We start from the raw sequence: 5,406 nt of genomic DNA, 5'->3' as shown, positions 1-5,406 counted from the left end.
CACGCATACACACGCACACACACACGCACACACACGCGTGTGCACGCACACGCACAAACTCCCCAGACACACAGCCCCCTCGGGAGGCCCTGGCCGCCTGCCCCAGCCGAGGGGGGAGCAGGCCGTGAAGCATGCCTGCGGTCGCCTCCCGCCTGCCCAGAAAGCCACTCTCGCGCGGTTGAAAGAGCAATGGTAGCAGACACGCGCTGGCCGCCCGCATACCCCAGGCTGAGCCGGGGGTTCTTTAAAGGCAAGTGCCCATGGGTGACCTTAAGTGACTGTGTGTGACAACTTGCCGGGGAGCCCAAGATAGCTTCCCATTCTGTAAGACTTGCTTCTAAGTCTTGCCTGTTCATTTTTTGTGTTTTTTAAAAGTACATAATTTTTAAATATACATACAAATTTCCAGTAGGTAATGTGTGCACGTCCTGCAACATGGAGGGGCAAAGCCTGGGGCAGAGAAAGGTCAGGGTCCCCCACGCCCCAGGCCCCCTGGCAGAGCCTCCCTGGGGGGACGGGATCGCGGGTCCCTCCTGCCTCGCTGACGGGTCGTTCTACCTGCAGCGCTGGCTCTCTCTCCACATCCGGTTCCCAGACCCACCTCGTTCTCGGGAAGGCTGCTTGGTGCCAGTGGGAGGCAGGTGTCCACGTCCCGATCCGCAGAGCCTGTGCGTGTTACCGTGCTGTGTGACGGGGCGAAGGGGATGTGATTGAAATCACAAATGTGACGGTGGGAGATGACCCTGGACTGCCCAGCATGACCACACGACCCGTGAAGGAGAGCGCCCGGCGGGCTTCTCGCTGGAGGCGGAGACGGAGGTGGGAGGGGAGTCAGCGAGGGTGGACCTGCCCATGCAGGCTGCGAAGGTGAGGCTGGGCCACGAGCGGAGAACACGGCTGCTGCGGCAGCGGGAACAGCCTCCAGCTGGCAGCCGGCAAGGACAGGACACCCCAGCCAACCACGCGACCACTCGGGGACCGGGCTCTGACAACAGGCTGAGGGAGCAGGAAGCAGAGCCTTCCCGGGCTCCCGCTAAGAACTCAGCTGCCCCTGATTCCAGCTTTGCGAGACCCTGAGCAGAGAAACCAGGCGAGCCCACCGTGACCCCTGACCTGCAGTAGGAGACAGTAAGTGGAGACTCGCTGTGACTTGTTACAGCGCAGCAGGAAACGGATACAGTAGACCCCATCTCCCCCCCTCCCCCAGCTTTGCTACAGCTCATTCGCCAGCCCTATTGATGGAACGTGAGTTATTTCCAGTCTCTTGCTGTCAAGAAAGCTTTGGCACTAACTCTCCTCGCACATTCCATGTGTCCCTGGGCACGTGCAGTGGAGGAAAAATCCACGCTCGAGCCCTGAGTTACCATCTCTTGGAGGCTGCAAAGCCAGAGCACCCAGGGTGCCCTGTGCAGAGGCCACACGCATCTACACAGGGTCAGCTGGGCAGCAGCCGTCGACTCTGGGAGCCCTGCAGCCTGTCCCTACCCGAGTCGGGGCTGCGGGTGGCTTCAGCCCCGGGTCCCAAGAAGTTTGTGCTCCAATGGGCTGAGCATTCTGGGTCCATTCCTTCCTCAAGCCCAGGAGGAGGGTTTGCTTTGCCGAAACTGTTCCAGGTGGTCTAAGGACATGAAGGCTCACTCGAGTGCTGGCATCAGAAGGCTGTGTCAAAATTGGCAAGGAAATGGTTGGGCCCAGCGTCCTGGCTTGGTGGGTGTGCCCTCCACCCCGTGAGGTCAGATTCCCTGACCCCTGCAGCTGGGTTTCCTGAACTCACCGCACACAGGCTGCCGAGCGCCCAATTTGGCCCTTGCCGGCGCCCCAGGCCCCACAGAGGCAGCTGTTGGGGGAAAGCGCGGGCCCAGCGTCCCGAGGCCATGCCCCACGAGCAGGTGGCGAAGGAAGGAGAGGGCTCTGGGGACAAGCAAGCGAGACTCTGAGGGAACAAAGTTCTAAATCGCCAAGAGTGGGAGGAGTGTTGAGCTGGAGAAAATCTCCACAGGAGCAGCCGCTCAGCACCAGGACTGTGGGACCTCCCACCACGGCAGACACAAGCCCACCCGCCTTCCCTGTTCTTGTCTCCATAACGGGGTGTCAATGTGTTCACTCCCGTGTGCCCGCTTTCAAGCATGAGGAACTGCTCTGTACTCGCTTCTCCGTGCCCAGCACAGAGAGAGTGCGGCCAGGAAATGCTTTTTGGATGAACGGATTGGTGGATGGATGGAAGGAGGGAGGGATGGGTGGGTGGGTGGTAAGGGAAGGAAATGTGTGACATACTGCAGAAAAATGCCTGTGGTTGTTTTCTTGTTTGGTCCCTCTGTCTGCCGAGAGGGACATGGGAAAACGCCTGGTCTATAGATCCACAAAGCTAATGACAAGGTCAGGGTAAACTTCGCCACGGAAATTTCCGTTTGGAACCTAGGATTTTGGTGGCTGCCCTGTGGAAACGGGCCACACGCGGTGCCCACAGAGAAGACCCGGAGGCCCGTGGCTCGGATGCTCAGGCCACAGCTACAGCTTCCCGCCTGCGCACTGGGTGGACGGGGGACAGGGGCTTAGGCCACAGAACACGGGTGCAACCCAGCCCTGGCCGAGCCCAGGAGCCACGCAGGCCTGGAGTCAGGCTTTGCTCCCGTCCCTCCGTGTCTGGAGCGTGCGTTTCTGTTCAGGGCCCGTCTGGTGGGAGAAAGCGCGGCCCCAGGACGGGGAACCCAACAGGCCCAGCCCTGGAGGCCGCAGACCCCCTCCCCCCCTGCCCCAGGGGCTCCTCGCAGATCAGAAGCTTCACAGAGGGGGGCCTCCCTCCCACCGGCCACCCTGGTGCAGGGAGCGAGTGCGTCCAGGGCCACCGTGGGACAGGGAGGGCCGGCCTCAGACGGAGGTGTACACGCCTGCAGTTGTGCCTGACGGCGCCAGCGGGAGAGGCCGCCCTGCCGTCGGCGTCGTCCTCCGCCCTCCGCACAGCCTGGGGTCCTCGGAGGCTTCTGTCCAGAATCAGGTTCACGCAAACTTGGCCAGTGTCATTCCCAAGGCTTCAACCAACCTGCACGTGGCCTCCACAGGCAGCCGTGTCCTTGGAAAAGTCTGTCGCCGTCCTGTTGCCTGGGAAGCCCCGGCATCCGCGTGGTGGGAATGGCTGTGCTGCGCCGTGCAGGGCGGGGAAGCCACACTGTGCCCTGTGCTGCCCACACACCGTGGCACACGACTGGGAAGGGCTCTGCCGGGCGACCGACACTGCTCTCGCCGGGTCTCCCACCTGCCAGTGCGGCCCCCGCCCTGCCCTGCCCGCCTGGCGCTGGTGGTTCCGCTCTCACCTGTGCTCCTTCCTCCGGAAGCTTCCTCGGCATGTCCCTGCTCGTGGCTCCGCCTGCCTGGCAGACTCTCAGCTGCTCCAGGACAGAGACCATGTCTGACACCTCACACGCACACACATGCACACGCATGTGCCTGAAAATACACGTGTGCCTGCACACACAGCACCCTTCGCCGCCGCACGTAGCAGGTGCTCAAATGCTCACAGACCTGAAACGGCACCGCCTGGCCAGGGCCTGGGGTTCAGGAGGAGGGAGGATTTGGAGGGACCTGACCTTGCTCAGATCCTGCTTTGGGTTGTTGGTTTCCAGAGAGGCAAATGACAGAAATGCACTCAATGCCGACTCTCCCTGACCCCCAGGTACCAGGACGAGACTCTCCTCCCCATGAACTGCGGGCGACACCAGATGCCCTTCAAACTCCCGAGCCCGCGGCACCCACAGCGCCCACGGCAGCCTCTCTGGGGTCACCAAAGCCAGGAGACGCCCACGGGTCTCCAGCCAGAGGCTGGTCAATAAATTCGGCCACATTCCAACTCCGAGTGCCTGCCCATCCCCTGCCCCACCCTGGCCGGCCACGACCCCTCTTGCTGTGCACCCAGCTCCCACCAGCCTCCCCGAGGGCCACGCCCAGGTCAGACCTGGCTCCGCTCTGCTCCCAACTCTCTCTGGACAGAGCCCCAGTCTACACAGCAGCCCCAGCCCCAAACGGCTCCCACTCTCCCCTCCCACCACCGTCCCCCATCCACTCCCTCTGGCCACACAGGCCACCCCCGGTTCAACAAATGTGCCACGGTTGCCCTCCTCAGCCATGGCCAGCACCGTCCCTCACCAGCCCTCTTCCCCCAAGTCCCAGTGAGGCCCCAGGACAGACGCAGCCCTGAGGCGAGGGTCTGGGTGCAAAGTGTCTTTGGGAGATGATCCAGGGAGCAGCGGAAGGCAGCAGGCGCAGAGGGTCCCCGTGCAGGACAACTGGGGGCTGCGGGGGTTCAGCCCCTCCAGGGACCACTGGGGGAGGCACGGAAGCCCCTCAGAGCGGCCCCCCCGAGGGCGGGAGCAGGCACTCAGCCGCCAGCAAAGGCTGCTCCCGGGGTGTCGACTGCCGGAAAGCCAAACAGGGGAAGCGGAGACAGAGGGGCGGCCACGCGGGTGGGGCGGCCCCTTCCTCACTCAGACGCCCAGGGCGGACCCACACCTGCGAGGACCGTGCCCGGCGCGGCATCGGCATCGGCAACTCTGGGGCCTGAGATGGAGCAGTCGCTGCGGTGACTGCGCTATCAGGCAGGAAAGGCAGGCAGCAGGGAGAGTGGCTCCCCTGGTTTGGTTTCTGATTAGGGAATTGCAGGTGGAGACCCATCGGGCACAGGCGGGGTCGGCCCTGCCAGCAGGGCGGCCTTGGGGAGGGAACTTTTCTGCACGGACTCTTGTACGTGGGAGGTTTTTACGGTGTGCGTGACTCCTTGTTCAGTTTTTGTAATAATAATTTCCATCAGCCTAGAGACAGGTATTTATATTCTTCACCTTTTTATTATGAAAAATGTCAGACATACAGAAAAGTTGAGAGACTGACGTGCCCCTGTATGCGCACCGTCTAGATCCAATAAGTAAGGGGAAATTCCACATTTTCTTTTAAATTTGCTGGGTGATCAAAGTCTAAGGCGCCCCAGTGACCAGGAAGGAGGACTCGGGTCCTGGTGGGGGGCCGGGTCTGGGCAGTGGGGGTGCGGGGTGGGGTGGAGGTGGGCAGTGGCCCGCAGCACTCAGGGCGGGGCCGGCGAGCCGGCAGGAGGGGCCTCCTGTCCCGTCTCGGGCTGGCAGCCAGGCTCTGGCCGGTTCAGCTCTGGGACACTCACGCACAGGCTGACGCGGGAACAGTTTGCTCCCAGCCTCCCGCAGGCCCCAGTGGAGTCTCCTGTGGATGTGTCTGTCGGCAATTCCATGAGTCAACTGTGACGCGTCAAGGCTTGGGGAATATGATAAATGCTCGCAATTTTCTTTCCCTGTAGGGGTTGCAGCAGAGAGAAAGCAGCTCCCGCGGTGTGTGCCCCGACACAGAGGATGGACGGGGCTTCAAGTCCTCACACATCACACTTCAAAA

This window comes from Propithecus coquereli, unplaced genomic scaffold, assembly GCF_000956105.1.
Source record: "Propithecus coquereli isolate 6110/MARCELLA unplaced genomic scaffold, Pcoq_1.0 Scaffold442, whole genome shotgun sequence".
Classification (NCBI taxonomy): domain Eukaryota; kingdom Metazoa; phylum Chordata; class Mammalia; order Primates; family Indriidae; genus Propithecus; species Propithecus coquereli.
Note: the sequence above shows the minus strand (reverse complement) of the source record.